Below are 18,202 nucleotides of genomic sequence, written 5' to 3' on the forward strand. Positions count from 1 at the left end.
GTTTATGAAAGTGACAATGGACTAATTTCGAGAGGGGTAGACTGGCTTGTTGATCGCGTATAGTTCAATTTATCCTATTATCCTAGTCGTTAGCGTAGATCTTTCGAGGATCGAGAAAAGTCGTTAGGTTGAAAGTTGAAGTTGAAAAAGTTTAAGCCAAGAATTTTTAAGCATTAATATCGAGTTCGAGATCGATTCGATTTCGCCTTCGATTTCGATATTCGTGTTATTGAAAATTTTACGACGGTGGTGGAATTTGAATTGCCTCGTGAAGCGTGCGACGGTTTAAAAGTGGATTTATCAAAGAATATATACCGGGTGGCTCGTTTCGATGTAAATGATAGAAGAAATTTTTATTTTTTTGATTCGGTTGTTTAATTACGAGACGTAGTAATTTTGAAATGGAATGATGAATATCAGAATATAGATTTCGTACAATAATTTTTATTTATTTCATTTAATTTATGTATGCATCGATGCTCTGAGTATATATATATTCTGATTCGAAATGGATTACTCTGTAAATATCCACTATTAAAACTGTTAACTGCGTTCGTGCTGCTTTTGATTTCGATCGAATTGAGATATCGAGGTCACGTTCTAATAAGATAGTCAATATGAAATAGCAAAAACTCGAAGGAACATAATTTGCTTTGCTTAATTTGATCAATACCGATTAGTTTCTTTTCCTCGCGCCAAAATTGAAAATTTAAAACACAAAAATTTCGAAGACACGAAAATTCTAATTCTACGAGTTTTCCAATTGAAAAAATTTGCGAAGTTAAGAATCGGGCATAATTTAAAACTCAACAACAATTTCATTTAAAATCAAAGATTCGAAAGAAATTTTATAAATTTGAAAAATTCTAAAATTCTAAAATTAAAATATTCTCAAAAACGTTCTATTAAAAATTTCTCTGATCAATAATTCAAAGTTTCTGACCAGTCACTGTTTGTACCAGTGCTTGGATTCAAATTCGTTTTTCTTCAATCGAGGATGGATCGAAATCGAAGGTAAATCAACAACAACCATTGCACCAAGCATTCGTGATCGCGTTGCAAAACGACATCATGTCGCGATGATGAGGTATCGATTGTAAAAAAAAAAAAAAAAAATTTAAAAAAAAGGCAAGAAAAAAATACATAGTATATTATATAAATATAGAAAAAAGAGAAAAAAAAAAGATATCGCAAGCATTATGAAAAAAAGCGTGAAAATGTATTATTTATCGACGATCAAGTACGAGAGTGTGCGTGAGAATAAAAGAAAGGAAGAAAGAAAGGAAGAGCATAAAGAAGTATGAGAGTGAGAGACTTATTAGAAAAAGCTTAGTGCTAATTATAATATATTTGCAAATTAAATAGAATCGGGGTATTATATTCGTACTCTGACACGCCTTCGAAATTCGAGGAGCAATACAATCGAGCCACTTTTACAGTCAACGACTCGAATTATTATCATTATGATTATATTCTCACCATTATTATCGCCATTATTAATTATCACGAGTTATTATTATCATTATTAATTATTACGAATGAATTATTATAATTCCTGTTATCGCATACACCGATCATTGTAGCGCGGCACTCTATCAGAAGATCACAAGGAGGAGCATTCAGAAACGAGGAGACAAAAATAAAGAAAAAAATAAATAAATAAAAAATGAAAATTTCGTTTATTATCGATTGAATATCGATATCGCAAAAGTTTGCGATATGAAGTCGTTATGACCGAGCTTGTGCGCGCGTTGAAATCTCTTTATACTCTGTCTAAATCATCAGCAAGGTAAGTAAACATAGATTTATATATAACAACATTTACATAGATACGAGAAATGGAAGTATAAAATTTTTTCTTTCTTTTTTTTTCTTTCGCGAAATTGTATTTTTAATTTTTAAGAACTTGATGAATTTGATTTAAAAAAAAAAGTATCAGGTTTTCAGATGAACGAAATGTATAAATTTATAATGAAAAATATTTAAATACACGAAATTATTTAAATATTATTAAGAAAGAAAAAGTTTTATTAAAAAATTTATAATTCTTTAATTTTCCTTATTTTTTAACGTTATAAAAATTTTTTAAAACTCCGATTTTTGACTTTTCGTTGTAATTCTACTCAAATTAGGATAATAAAATAAAATTGATATAATCGTACGATATCACGTTCACTGTTTATTTTACTATCGAAGTACCTATTTCAACGTTGCTCTTCTTTCACGAGCGCGCGCCTGCCTTCTAAGTGGACCAAAGAAATCGTTTTATTGGCCAGAAAAGTGGGTTACCGGCACGGGTCTTCGCAATGTGTACGATTAATTAATTATAAAAAAAAAGAAAAAAGCGAACGTGTGTTATAGTTAGTATGCGTACAAAAGTATCGTGCGTTTACTGATAATCTTTATGAATTTTAAGTTGTTCGATGGATAAACTTTGCATCTCGAACGCATATTGCGCCAGATTACGATACACGGTATAGAGAATACTTTCTTTCATGTATTTTTCATGACATTCTTTCAAGTTTTGAAGACGCCTCGGTTTAAAAGTAAGCATGAGAGAAAGAATTTGATAAAGTTGTTTGCTTTATCTTGATGCTCTACATATCTTTATATCTCTCGAACGACAATGTACTTTTCCTCGCGAAATCTCGAGAAATCTTTAATATATTTTCCGACTATAGAATAATCTATAAAATATTCTACCGCTTGCAACGATTATCCTTTTCGTTCTTTCATCACACAATTTCCCCCAATTTTTTAAAATTTACGATACAACTATCGTAGAATCGACTATTTTTCAATTTACATAAAGATAGATTAATTTGAAAAAGCGAAATAAATCAAAATCACATACACAAAAAGCGGTTCGCACGGACGTACGATTAATCTATCATCGCGAAACCTTCTCTAACGCAACAAAAATTCCACGTTCGTTTTAAGGAATCCTCGTTGCACAATGTTTGCACAATCCCCCGACCAAACCGCGCATAATCGAGAAAACACCGAGTACAATCCCGACTCCGTCTATAAATCTATCGCAACTCACGTTTCCTCCGTTTTAAAACTAAAACACCCTTGCGAAATTCTTCCCGTTTCCGCTGATCTGTTCTGATCTGTTCCCAGATCCATCTGGATTGCTCCTCATCATCTCCTCCGCCTCGTTCCCGTCCCCTCCCATCGCGTAACGTGACATCGCTGTTCGAATGTGTTTCATTCGTTCGAGATACGAGTCGAAAGAGCACGCAGGAATTTCCAGAAATGGATATGGAACGAAACGGATCTTTACTTCATCGTCGTTTCATGCAAATATAGATCGCTTTTATTAAACTGAAAGATATTTTATCCGGCGAAATTGTTGAAAATGTATGGTACAAGAGTATTTCAAGAGTATCTCTTCGGCATATTGAGACTTTTTATTGGTCTAATGGGGATATTTATTTTTATTACTGTAGCAAAGTTGTTGCAATAAAATATAAAATTTGTGTAAGGATATTGTGTAACAAAATGATACACAGGATTTATTACCCTAGTGGAATTTTTATTTTTGTTACTGGAATATAAAACTTGTATAACTTGTATATATTTTCGAAAAGAATATTGAATTATTTCTAATTAACTGTTCTAGAATTAGAAGACAAAGAAACGAATCTGTGATTTACCAATCAAAGGAAAGAACTAAAATATTTTTCTTTTATAAATAAAAAAAAAAGAAAATTGAAGAATGATTTTCGAAAAGGAGAAAGAAGAAGAATCGAATTCACGATTATTGTTCATCCGATGTAAAAAATTTCAGAATTTAAATGAATTTTAGTGTTTAAATGAATATAATAATTTCATAGAGGATTTCGTTGTATAAAAATGTCCACTCACTTCTGAATCAACCTGTACACCTCTATATTCTACCTTCAAGATTCACTAGAACATCAAGGCGAATAAGAAAGTATTCAAAGTAACAAATTACGATGCAACACACTTCTCTCTGGCTGAGATCGAATCCACGAGGAGAGCCACGATCCATGTCTCTTCCGCGGACAATCGATTCATCTGGTCGCTTGATCTCCCTCTTCTCTTGAAAGGAAGAGAGTTAATCGAAACGGAACGTCGCTTTCACGACGATTTCGCCGAATTTATCCCCGATATCGCACGAATACGGCTGAGCCATCGATTATCCTCGGCAATAATCGGCCGAAGCAGAAAAAGCATGAAAAACATGGATTGCGTGGCTTTGATCGATTATGATTTTCGTTATGTTTCGCCTTTCTTCCGCGCAAAAAGTCCGAGGAAAGAAGGAAACGATTTTATCGAATGTTTTGAAATGGAATGGAAATTGATTGATTGATTGATTGATTGAAAAATGGAAGTAAAATTTTGTGGAGTTTTTTTTTTTTTTTACAGGCGTTTCGAAAGAATCAGGAGCATTGATTTTGATGAAATATGCACGCAAATTTTTCTTTTCAAGGAATTAAAGATATTAAGAAGTTATGTCCAGATTGAAAAATTTGGAATTTTTCATTCTGGTGAAAGTGTATGTAAGTATATGGTTTTCTTTTGAAAATTACTTTTATAATAATTCAAAACGATCTCCATAATGAATAATTTCTTAATATGGGTTCACTGTGTAGAAAATAAATCGCGAAATTGATCGTTTTGATAAACAGGTTGTAAATTGATAGAAGATATCCCAACATCTTTCTCCAATCTGAGCGAAATCTCGAGAGCAACCAGGATATTGTAGACGATCGTGATGAATGATATATACAAGTCGTTTCAAAAGAGATACAAAAATATTATGATTATGTGCTTCATCCAATATTATTTACATTATTTAATTTTTATAAAAATATTTCAAATAATGATTGAAAAAAAGAAAAAAGTATCATCATATTTTAAGGAATTAAATTTGTGCCCTATAAAATCAATCTTTTTTTAAATAAGACAGATATTATTATCCTAATATTTATGAATGGAAAGGTATATAATCAAGAAACTGATTTTGTATGCAGAAATAAATTGAGAAGAAACATAAAAAAATAAATCATCGAGGGGATGAATAGATTTTTAAAATTCATCCAATATACAGTTGATTAAGCTTTATAATAAATCTTTTAGGAGAAGGAAAATTGTGCGATGCCATGGTTTCTGAGATTAAAGTAATTTTTTATTTCTCTATTATGCTTTTATTTTTTTAAGCAAACATTTTTTGCTCCGTTAGTCGAATATTTTTCAGGCCGACTGTTTGCAGGCTGAAAAAATCTGAATTCTAATTAGGGGTTGAAGGGCTCTTGCCGGAACTTTGGGGTCCGGTCAAACATTTGTATTGCAATATGCAGGTATGAGGATGAAGTTAACTGAATTTTGAATTTAATATCCAGAATTTTTATATATTTATAAGAAAAAAAATTACAAGTGATTAGAAACTTTGGTTTTCAATAAATTGAAAAGATATTTAACAATAAACTGTTAGTAAATTTTTTTCTATCTATAAAAAATTATAAAGTTTTTAATTATACAGAGTTATTAAGAATTAATTCATTTTGAATTATTCACAAGAGTTTCGGAGCTAGATAAATGTTTATATTGTAAATTATATATGTTTAAATTGTAAATTATAGCATAAAATCATCATATTAATAAAAATTTATTGATTGCATTCTAAATTTAAGAAATAAAAAATTACTAGAAGATATTTGAAAACAATACTATACTTTGATTAAATATTCCATAATAACGATAATAATTGATGTTACGACATAAAGGAAATTATCTATAATTAGAGAAGTGAAAGAGAACTATTCTAATGTTAATTATAAAAACTGTTTTAATATCTAATTTGAAACAAACGATAATGTTTTCCTATTGAAACTAAACAGAATGTATAATGCATTTGTTCCTTATATACTTGCATTACAAACGATTGAAATCAAAGATCTATTAATCAATTGCATTACAATGGCCAGCGAAAGTTTGCAACGATTATTCGATTATATATTATGTATATTATATAACATAATAATTATATTATCGATAATGTAAAGCAATTTTTATCCATTATACATTAAAAATGTATATTAAGATTGTTTCAACGAGAAAAAAAATGCAATAAATAAGTACTTACATCTGCCATTGTTGCAAATCAAACATAACCATGTTGTATAAAGACTCATCTCATTCGCCATTAATCATCGCAGCGTCAAAAATGCATAACATTCATTCCTTCAAATCGATCAATGATCTGTACATAATGAAATTAAAGACTTAAATTAAATGCGTGAAATTGAAATCAAATATAATAAAATGATATAATAATACGAATCAAACTCTACCTTAAAAGTATAAATAATGTGAGATACCGGCAACTTCAACGGTCGAATAATCGATCAACAAAAACAAGCAAAGAAAATTCACAATATCACTTAATTCTATCATAATATTTTCTTATGAAACGAACACACATTGAAAAAAAACAAAACTAATAACAGTTTAAACTATAAATTAACAGAATAATAACAGAAATATCTATTACGTAATTGAGGTTATATATATCGAGCGGTATCACACGTCCTGCCACGATGATTTTCGGCAACCGAATAACGTCGCGCGCAGCAGGTACGCTTTGAAGCTTTCTGATTGGCTGGCGCAGCACAGTCCCTTTTCCATCCAAACCGCGCCGAAAATTGAAATTTTCGTAAATCCTTTTTCGGTTAACAAACCGAACAAAACATTCCGATCTTTATGTTCGGGTAAAATAATCATTTTTTTACTGAATGGAACAAGCATGGCCACGAATAAACCAATTTTCCTGAAAAAAATAAAGTATTTTAATTAATATACTCACAAATAAACATTACGTACATGCAAATATATAGTATGCTCGAAAAATTTATTTAAACATTGTTATTTGATTTAATTAAAACAAAGTAAAAATGATTAATGAATGAAATAAGAATGATACTTTTTTTTCATGAAACAAAATTATTCTACTCTTTTCGTAAAAGAATTTACAAATTTATCTCTTTTTTCATCGTATTAATCTACTGTATATACTATTGTATAACTGTATAATATCACAAGATTAAATATATGTCACGAAAACGAGAGAGACTTTTCAGCACGTTATACGGATCATGGAAGTGTAAAGGGTCAAATATCACTGTAATTATGATGCGATCTCGTTTCTCGAATGGAAATAAAAGATAAAAGAATAATCTAGAATAGAATAACGTATTCATAAGCAGGATATAAGCATGGCAGTCATTCAGCTACTACCTTCATGGACGACTTAAGCGAAATGCGCGTGAACTACTTACATTCTAGCTGTGTATTCGCATTCCAAACTTTCTTAAGCAATTATGTCATAACCGGTGCCCCCCTTTTTCCCATCTCCATTCTCCATATGTCGCTCTAGTCTACTCTTCCTATTTCTCCACTCCTCTTTCTCACTCTCCACGATACAAAGTTCCCAAAGAAACTTCTAAGTTCGCGGGCGCCAAACTTTGATGTACACGATCGATTCGCGAAACAATTCGCGATATGGCTAGACGGTTCAGCGGGTGTATATAGCGGGTGTTTCATAAATTCAAAGAGGAAAAATAAAAATAGAAGGATTTTTATATATTTCTACGCGTAATAAATTTTTAAAAATTATTGGAAGATAAAATTTTTAAGTGGAAACTCGGATTTGAAAATTTTTATTCCTCGAAAAAGAAAATTGTAATTGAGAGATTATCTAATTGATTATTTTATAATCGATTAGGAAAATTTGTAATATAATAATTAGCTATATAAAAAATAATGACAAAGAAGTAGTCAATCGAAAAAAAAATTCGTGATGTTGTGAATGAATTGTTTCAATATACCACGTGTCTTAAATCGGTTAATCGATTAGAAAAAAATATTTTTGAAATATTTCTTTAAACTTTTTAACAGATTATCCATTGTTCATTCTTTTTAAATTATAAAAGATATCATAAAATTTTAATTTTCAAGCGAATTATTCCAGCCGAGAAATTAAAAAATTAATACCACTGACCAAAAAAAAAAAAATCGAGGCAAACAGCAAACCCTCGATAATTTTCGACCAAATATTAATCCAGATGATTGAACATCTAGAATATAATTATGCGTAATTAATTTTCATCGAATCGAATCGTTTCATATTCGAAATTACACGGTGAACAAAATTGAATGAATATCGTGGAGCGGATAGTGAATCTCTTTGAATGCATGTAGGACGATACTTAGTGGCGTGTGCAATGCTCGATCAGGAAAGTATTCAAAGGTATTATGCGTGTTAAGTTTTGCTCCTTCGTATGGAAAGTACATTTGGCACAGATTTAATTTCGAACGACGATATCGAACTTGTTTTGCAATTGAATACGATCATCTATTATCTCTGAATATTTTATTAATTTTATTAATCGGGCATATATATACATCGAATATCGTAGATATTATTTAAAAAATGGTTAAATAAATTTATATCGATGAACGAAAGAAAGAAATCAGTGGGAACAGTTCACGTTTCACAATTCTTTATTTTAATAAAATAGAATAATCATTAAACTTTCTTTACATATATTCTTATTACATTGTCGAAGAAATGTTTCGAGAGTGAAAAATGAAAATAACGATTTGCATATAAAGTATAATAATTCAGTGGAAAAGTATTAAGCTGCTGAATATTTATATTTATATTTATAATAATATATTCTATCTTGAAAAATATTTTGAAAAATTCTTGACGTTTCTCTATTTCACGTTCGATATTTTTTTTTCTTTTTTTTTTTTTTTTTTTTTTTAAAAAATTTTTGACTTTTCTCTTTTTCCCGTTCGATTTTTTTTTTTTTTTTTTTCTTTTAAAACATTTTCGATAAAACATTATGGACGTTCCATTTAACGAAAGTTAGAATTTCGACCTTCATAGTCGGACAAAAAAACATGGCTAATTACCACCTCACCGTATCACATGTCCACCCAGCGTGCAACTTTCGTTTTTCCAGCGAGCGAACACTTCTCTTGCCACAACGACCTCGATGTAATTAACTCTGGAACGATAAATCACCTTCCCTTCTCCCCTTCCTTCATTCGGAAAAATGAAAAATTAAAAATTTTCGTTTGTATCGACACCAATCTGATAAATTCAATGAGCAAATGAAACCAAATGATCAAAATTTGGAGCTCGAATGTACAATTAAAACGCGTAACATCTCTTAATGATTCTTTTTTTTATTTTTAATAAATAGATCGATTGTTATCCACCTGCAAAAAGAAGAAATCAGAGAGATACGAAAGAAGAGTTAAATCGAATAATTCTTATTTAATGGATAAATTTTTCTATTTTCCAAAAACATATAAATAATTTAACCGAGAGTGAAACACATTAATGTTAATTTCTAATTCCATATCTAAATAAATCGTGGATGAAATTAATTTTGTATATTTATATTTTCATTATGATTCAATCCTTGTAAATTATATTACATCTTTTTCATATTTTCATAATTTCATATTTAAATAAATGATAAAACGAAATTGAATCATATTATTACACGATTTAAAAAAATTACAAAGGAAATCATAAACTATTTAATCAAATATAAAACTATATATTGTTAATTTCAAATTCCACATCAAAAAAAATCCAGATCCAAATAAAGGAAAATAAATTACATTGATGTTCGCAAGGATTAAGAGCGTCTCAAGTTAAAATGGACGTGTGCCATTCCTAATTACTCAACGAATCATTGGACCGTTACCCGCGATCAGGCTTAACTTGCCATTAACTCGTTATTTTTGTAATAGAAATCTTAATAATAAACCGTTCTTTTCCGGCAGATTGGTAATTATGTCAGCCCATCTCCACCAGCCGCCACCCGGTGGAACAGGAAGAAAGAGCTATGATCGAGGGAATGGCAAAAACTGGAACCAGTTCGATAGGAAATTCACTTCTAACGCGGTTATTGAACGGAATCTGACACCGAATACGAGAAATTATTTTTCCAGAGACGTATATTAATTAATAAACGCCAGAGGAGTAATCAGGATTTCGTTTCGAAGGTAAAAAAAAAATGTTGAAATGTTGAATGATTTCATATTAATTAATTATGCTAATTACTTATCTCCTTAAATAGAGTGTTAATAATTAAACAGGATCATAAGGATTTATTTATTTCTTTTATAAATATATAATTATTCAAAAGAAGAAGGAACACAAAGGATTAATAGAGAAAGGGATGGATCCCCTAGTTTTATATTTCTTCTCAAATTTGCAATTTAAAATCTATGCTTCGATGTGAATAATAAAGGAAAGACTGAAAACAATGTTTGTCGTTAGATATTTTTTGTCATAAATATCACGTTGCATGCTATGAACCACGTCCATCAACGAATCTAAAAAGATTTGAAAGGTAAATCGATTAAACCGAGAATTTTACGAAGCTTTTTCTTTCTGACAAAATTAGCTTGTTAACCGGATTAATTATACTTTTATCGTGGAACTTCTTTAGGAACGTGAAATGAAAAATTGGTTAAGATAAGTTAATATACTTTACTTTCGGTTACATCGCTTTTGATCCTCGCACGTCTAACTTTCTTTGAAATTTTTTGTGAAGCAGAGATTTAAAAATTAATGAAGATGAATGATCTTAATAAATGAAAAAAAAAGGAAATCGATTATTATTAGATCGAGAAAGTAGATTAATTAAAATATATTCAAACTTTTCTCCAAAAATAATTATGATTATACAAAGAATAAAAAAAATTTTTATTTCAGATATGTTTCATATACTCTTCGTATTTTTCTTTTTTTATTCCTTCGGAAGGAATAATTTTTCCATCGTAAAATAATATAAATATGATATAATAATAATAATAATATAAATTAAAAATTATTGGACAATAATGACAAAGGATTAACAGATAAGATCTAATTCATGAGTGATTAAGTTTTACAACTTTTCACATTGCATCATCATCAAAGAATACAATAAACCCGCCAATTATTAATTAACCAATTAATTAAAAATCCTCATTCAATACATGGAATATTGTTTTCAATGAATTTTTAATATTATCTTATTCATCAACTATTTCATGATAGTTAATCCTCCCGCTGCAACCACATTGTTAAAACTTTATTATTTGACGAAGCATCAGAATATTCCCATAGCTATCATACAGGTGTAAACCTGAAGGAAAATGCACCGTAAAAGCTGTTTAAAGTATACAATTTAATATTCAAAGAAGTTTATGAGAGTGTTTATGAAGATATTAACGAGAATTACGAACATAACAACAGCAATTGTGAACTGATAATTTTTTCAGCGAATAAGTCAAGGTAAATACTTTTTATTACAAATATTTCGTTTGTTATTTCAAAATACATTTGTTTAATTTAAGATAATTTTAATTTTTCAGGATAATATAATTCTCTTTAACAATAATTTTCAAGAATTAAGAAATCCAATAATTAAATAATAATAATTCGAATAAAATTAATTCGAATAAAATAAATTAATCAATAAATTGAAAAGTTTAAAGAAAGGTAAAACTAAAGTAATTAAAAAAAGAAAAAATCAAGGTATATTGCATAAAATAGATAAAATAGTTGTCTAATTATGAAATATATATATTCTTTCTTATTTTTTACTTTTGTTTATTCTTTATTACAAGCATATTCGAAAAAAATTTATTATTTATTAACATATTTACACAGGGTGTGAATACATATTGGAACACCTTCAATAATCTCATTCAAATCTTTATTAAATTACAAGCCATTGAACTTCCTACGTTAGATGAAATAAAATGGAAACAGAGCGAAACTCTCCTGTCTCTGTTACATCATTGCACTCTATTCATCCAACTACAAACTAAATCGATATTATATATATATATATAAAACTTTTACGTTTACTCTAGTATCGAACCCTCCAAATCTCACATCCCCTTATGTATCGATAAATCTATCACACCTAACACGAAATACATACATATATATAAATCTAACGAGTAAATAGAGATAAATCCAGGTACGATAAATCACACCAATTCGCACCACCGTCGTCGTCCATCAGAAGTTGAACGGACAATCGCCCTCGAGAAGGCCAGTCACGACCCTCGTCACGATCATTCGTCCAGCGAAGCGTCAAGATCGGCGGGACGATTCCTTCCATTCCCTTCCAACACCTCGTGTCACAACTTTCCACGCACGGCACAGCTTGGAAAGCTTGGAACCGGCACGAGGTTCCTCGTTTTTCGTCGGCAGGTAATAGCGAAGTCGATCCACGAAGAAGAACGAGAAGGGTCACACACGGAGAAGCCTACTTTCTTCCTCTTTCCTCAGAGCTCGAAAGGGGGGAAATCGTATCGCGGCGGGCCCGTGCTCGAGCCAGCACGAGCCAGTCACACGGACCCACTCGACGAATCTCGATGGGCCTCGCTCGTTTCTCTCGCCGCGCCGCGCTCTATAAACTTCCGGTTTAAGAAGAAGGGAACGCACGAGAGTAATAATAATAATCGTGGATCATCGAGACTCGTTGTTCCTTGAATTCGGTTTCTCTTTCTTTCTTTTATCTGTTCCAAGTTCGGAGGAGGACGAATTCCCGTTTTTCTTGGAGAGAAGATCGATTCTTGGCGGCGATTCACCGGAAGTGGAGGACGATCTCGAGGTGTGTCCCTCGAAAGGGGTAAGTATTCGCACAGTAGTCAAGCTATGGAAATTTTCATCCGAATGTGCGTGGGTGATGAAGTTTTGTGGAGTATTTTTGGAATTTAGAAGAGTTGGTTGAATTTGGTGAGATTTTTAAAGGTTTCGTGGTATTGTATTGTGAATTTAAAGGAATTTTTTTAAAGGTATTAATTGTTTTACAACGATTCTGATCAAATTTTTTACACAGTTCGAGGCGAAAATTGCATCGAAATTATTACTGGGCAGAATATCAGAATTCATAAACTAGTCGTTCAGGTCGATAAGCTCGAACTACCTGTAGCGTGTAGAGTTAAATATTGAATGAACCAAACACGACATCGTGCTCCTTGTTAAATATCGCATACCGTGTTGTAAATATTGCGAAGAACCATGTACAATCTTCGTGATAAAATCTACGAACGATGGAGAAACTTTAAATCGATGGATAATTAAATTGAACGAAGAATTGCAGAAATTAAAAAATTCTCTTCATTATTCATCATCTAATTTTTGCTTAAGATAATTGAAAAGTAACTTCATTTTAATTTAATGACTCTGAACAATTATTTATTTTACATATTTTACATACAAGAATATCAGATGATTCTTTTTTGTTACAACAACTCGAAGACAGTATTAAATTTTTTTTTTACTTTTATTCACGAAAGAGGATTGCAACTCAACTAAATTTTCTTCACAGTTTATTCGAGAACAACAAGATGAATATACGAAAAGGAATCGTAACTCGAAAAGAAAATTTGAGAGACATTGATATAATGTAAATATAAATTCTGAAAATATTCGAGTAAACGAATAACCCAAATTCGATCGATTCTCCGTTCTCGAGAATAAATTTTCCTTGGATTAGATTAATCAATTTATTTCGCAATTTCGATCGAGATGAAAACTATAAAAGAAATCGAAAGTCTCGTCGACTAATCGATTTATCAACGAATACAAACGAACAAACGAATGGAGACGCGTGAAAATCATTGATTTCTTGGCAAAATCTCATTTACATCGGTTGGTAATAAGGTTGTTTCGATGCAATCGCGTTCGTCGATTTGTCATGGTTGCAAGCGTGTCGAAATACTTTCAGAGTACAGAAACAGAGCAATGCAGGTTGGAATAAGAGAGAGAAAGAGAGAGAGAAATATTCACGCGTATATATCTACTTCTTCTAGAGATCTAACACACTTCCAAGAGTTTTCTCTTGGACACGATTAAGAAAAATCGTTCAACGTCGCGGAACTGGATCGACGACGCGCTATTCCTCCACTTCTCGATGGTTGATATTGGAATTTACACTTTTTTCCCCTCTTTCGTTTTACGTTCCAACCTGAGACCTTCCGTTTCCGGGCTATTGGAGATAAGATTCTCTCTTTCTCTCTCTCTCTCTCTCCTTTTCAAATACTGTTCATTTAAAATAACGATCCTCCATCTCGAAGATACGAAGATACAGATTTTTAATTTGGAAAATTAAATCGAGTAATTTTTCGAAGATGTTAAAAAAAGTTTCTTTAAAGATGAGATATTAAAATAAATATAGATAAGCCGAAATGAAAACTGGAGAAAAATGGAGGATGAAGATATGACTAAAGGTGTATAAATATAAATAATTATGTTATTATTATTATTATGCCTTAACGATAAAGAAAAAAAAATATAGAAAGCGCGTAACGAGAAAGTAGTGTAGTAAAATATGACGTGAAAATGTTGATACAATGTGTATTGAGAAAACAAGAGACAAGAATGTGTACATATGCAAATGAGAAAATTACTCTGGGGAAATAACCTGTCCAACAGCATGTAATATTTCTATTACAAATTTTATTCAATTATATAAGATGGAACAACGTGCACATACGTCGTACATAGATATACAAAATATACAGAATTCAATATACGGAAAATTAATAAAATTTAACAAGCTCACCACCAAGATTTCCATACTTCCATCCTCATATATGATATTACAACATTCAAATATTTCTATTTTCTAATCTCTGTTCCCTTTTTACAGATACGAAAATAATCGCAAATAAATAATCTCACGAATCCCAAAAACTTGTTCCCTCGTAAAACTAAATATTCGAGGGGGAGGGGGCAATACCACGATTTGTCCATCACGATTCACCCATTCACCCATGTGAAAAAGTGCGCCGTTAGTCGCCCCCGTTCAATCTCGAAACTGGCTTCAAATCGTACCGCGAAACAACGTTTCACGGGCGATAAATTCAAATCTACGGGGATCGCGGATGGTATCGTTGAAAGCTTCGCGTTGGAATCGTAAACGGGACAAAAATTGGCCACGTACGATTCGGACGTTGAGAATTGCTCGCCAGAATAGATCGTGAACGTCTTCCAGACAGCTCATTCGAGGTTTATTTTTGTTCTTTGAGTAGCTTGAGGAACCATCGAATACAGAGGTTACGATATTTGGCGACAAGTGGCTTTTGAGAGGATGACAAAGTGGGTTTTGGGGAACGATTGACGTAAATGGAATAGGTTCCATGTTGAACGATAATGAAGAATTGATGAAAAGGATGGAAGGATCGATTGTTTTTAATATTTGGAATTGTGTGCACTATTTTTGAAGGGAGTGAAATTTTGTTGAAGGGGATAACTATTGAAAAAGGTAGGATTCTGTTCGATTTTTCGCGAGGAAGTAATTATACGCTTTCCTTTTTAATTTGCTTTTTTTATCTTTTTGGGATATTCAATGTGGATGATTGTACTTATAATTTATTCGAACTGAAAAAATTCATTGTTCAAATATTCAATCGTCCTTATAATTATTATCGGTTATTTCAATCGTTGGAGGATTATTTTAGTATCAGAATTTTAATAATGGAGAAGTATCGTGCCAATTATTAAGAGCAAAATTATACTCGTATGGGAATCTTAATAACGATTTAATGAAGAATTGGTTATTGGTAATTTCGAAATTTTCAATAAATGAACGGGACGAAAGAGATTATAAAAAAGAGATGCAAAAGTCGCGTGCATCTATCGCGAGCGAGATTATTAATTCATCGAAATTGTTAAACGATATTCGACGTGGAAATACAATTGAAACACGCTTAACGCGGACGATGATGGAAGGAATCTAATATAAAAATCGAACGGGGAATGCATTTTCAGATAAGAATGAGATCCACTCTACGCGAAAATTGTTCCTTTAATATCAAGAGATATTTATTAAACTATTCCTATCATCTTTCAAGATTCGAATAAAATGAAATTGGCGGAAGAAAAATTAAGAACATCGATATGGTATAATATTAAATTTGTTGAATATCGAGTTAATTAAAAATATATTTATATAATTGAATCGTTTGATTCAAGAAATAAATAAGTATAAATATCGAAGAAGAAAATAATTTCTTTTAAAATATTCAAAACTTATAACATCTGCATCTCCTTAATAATTCATTAAAATAAAATTATCCACAACGTAAGAAGAAGTAAAAATTATCGAGAGATACGAGCACCATTTATAAAATATATAAAAAAAAAAATCAACAAAAATTCGTATCCCGTACGAATACAAATGGAAGAAATCAAATATACGAAACATCGTCGATAAAATTGGGAGCAGGACATCTCGATGTTTACGCGTGAATCGCGGCCATTTTACTCGAATATCGGCGAATAAAGAAGAAAAATGGTGAAGGTGGAGGAAGTTGAAACGAACGACGCTCGATAATGTTACAGTTTAGATCGCGAATAACATGGAATGAACGGAAGGACCGTTCCCCCGCTTTTGCTTGGTATGGTCATCTAGGTTGCATCGACATGCCTGTTACACATTTCGCCTTCTTGCTTGTCGTCGCATGCCGCTGCAAAGTATTCGTTCCTATCGCGTGTCACGATTTATTTGCATCCAAATGTATTCGAATAAGGATGGATACCATTATCGATTCGAAAAAAAAATTTTATTTGATTAAATTAACTTGATAATCTCGAATTAGAAACGTATACAATTTATATCATTGTTGTAAAGATAAATAAATATTCATTATTATAAATATAATGAAGAAAATTTACAATTGTGGATAATTATGTCTAAACAGAATAATTTTCGAGAGAAAAATTTAAGTATTGATAATAATAATATTTAATAATGAAGAAATTAAATTATAAAAAAAAGAAGAGGGGGAGAAGATGAAGAATAAGGATTTCTTAATATATATATGGATATATACGTGGAAAGTTTTGAATTTAAAAATTTATTATAATTGGAATTGGCATTCCAGAATAAAGGGATTCGCTTGTGATATTGTGCACTAAATACATATAATCCATGTTAAGCTATGGGATTTCTACGATTCCCGAGAGAGCTCGAAGCTTTTCATTTTTCATTTCCATTACTTCGCTATACAAATATTCACCGAGTATTTTAAACAAAGAATACGCATTAATGTGAAGGTAATTACGAAAACGCGTTGACAGAGATTTCTCCACTCAGAGATTTTATTATCGATAACATTGTCCTCCATAATAGAGAAATTAATAAATGCAAAATAATAAAAGACAATTATATTTTTTGCATCGAATAAAAGAGTACGTATGAGAGTAATGGATCGATAAGATAAACATTTTCTGTGTTATTAATAATATTTTCTGCCAGAATATATTATAAAATATTAATAATAATAATAGGATAATTAATTTGCTCGTTAAAGTAAATATACTCGTACAAATCTTATCAAGTAACCAAGGATGATTATGAGAAATGATAGTGGAATGAATGAAATTAATCGTGAGAATAATTTTGTCTAATTTGATTTTCACTCGTAGAAAAAAAATGATGAAAATTTTTTCTCGAAACATTACAATCCTATTGTCAGGATTGAAAACGATTGATTCTATTCTTTTTTAATACGTGAGATTTACTATATTTTTATAAGATGCTTAAAGCCTCTTACGATTTCTAAAAATAAAATTTCAAAAGTGAAGATTAAAAAATTGACTATCGATCTGTAAAAAAGAAAAAATAGGTAAGCTTATTCGAGGCAACGTGAAAAGAATAAATGTCGTTCATATTGACATTTCCTTCATTACTGAGTGAAACACGAATTGACAAGAAATTTTTTCAGTGAGATGTAATAATTTCATTTCATTTAGTTTATTATTCAAATAGAAATAAATCTTGCATCATTATCAAACTCATTATTAAAAATTGAAAAAGTAATTAAACTGCTTGAACAAAGTAAACTCTAGTTTCTTCTTAAACAACTTTCAATAATAATTCTTCAACAATAATCATTTTAATTTCAACAAACATAACCTCACTTTCGATTTTAATTCTTTAAAATAACTTTTCGATAAATTTCCCAATTTCATTTAACAATTTCCTGAAAGAGGAACAATTTTCCAATTGGGATAGTCAAAGATAATCTCAAACGAACATAACCACCTCGATTCGCCAATTTCCCAACTCTAAACTAAGAGATTTACCGATCAATCGTTCCAAAAAAAAAAAAAAAAAAAAAAAAAAAAAAAAAAAAA

General features: G+C 30.7%; 1 long non-coding RNA gene across 1 annotated transcript in view; it reads right to left on the reverse strand.

The window, feature by feature from the left end:
* The window catches only part of LOC116185225, a 14,784-nt gene extending 5,651 nt beyond the window's left edge, over positions 1-9,133 (reverse strand). Inside the window, exons 1-3 of the long non-coding RNA XR_004150029.1 lie at positions 8,958-9,133; positions 6,324-6,799; positions 6,116-6,232 (exon numbers count right to left, since the gene is read on the reverse strand). This is a non-coding gene — a long non-coding RNA (uncharacterized LOC116185225). The remainder of the gene's footprint in view (positions 1-6,115; positions 6,233-6,323; positions 6,800-8,957) is intronic.
* Between the last annotated feature and the right edge of the window lie 9,069 nt (positions 9,134-18,202).

Source organism: Apis dorsata, unplaced genomic scaffold, assembly GCF_000469605.1.
Source record: "Apis dorsata unplaced genomic scaffold, Apis dorsata 1.3 scaffold_132, whole genome shotgun sequence".
In the NCBI taxonomy this organism is placed as follows: Eukaryota; Metazoa; Arthropoda; class Insecta; order Hymenoptera; family Apidae; genus Apis; species Apis dorsata.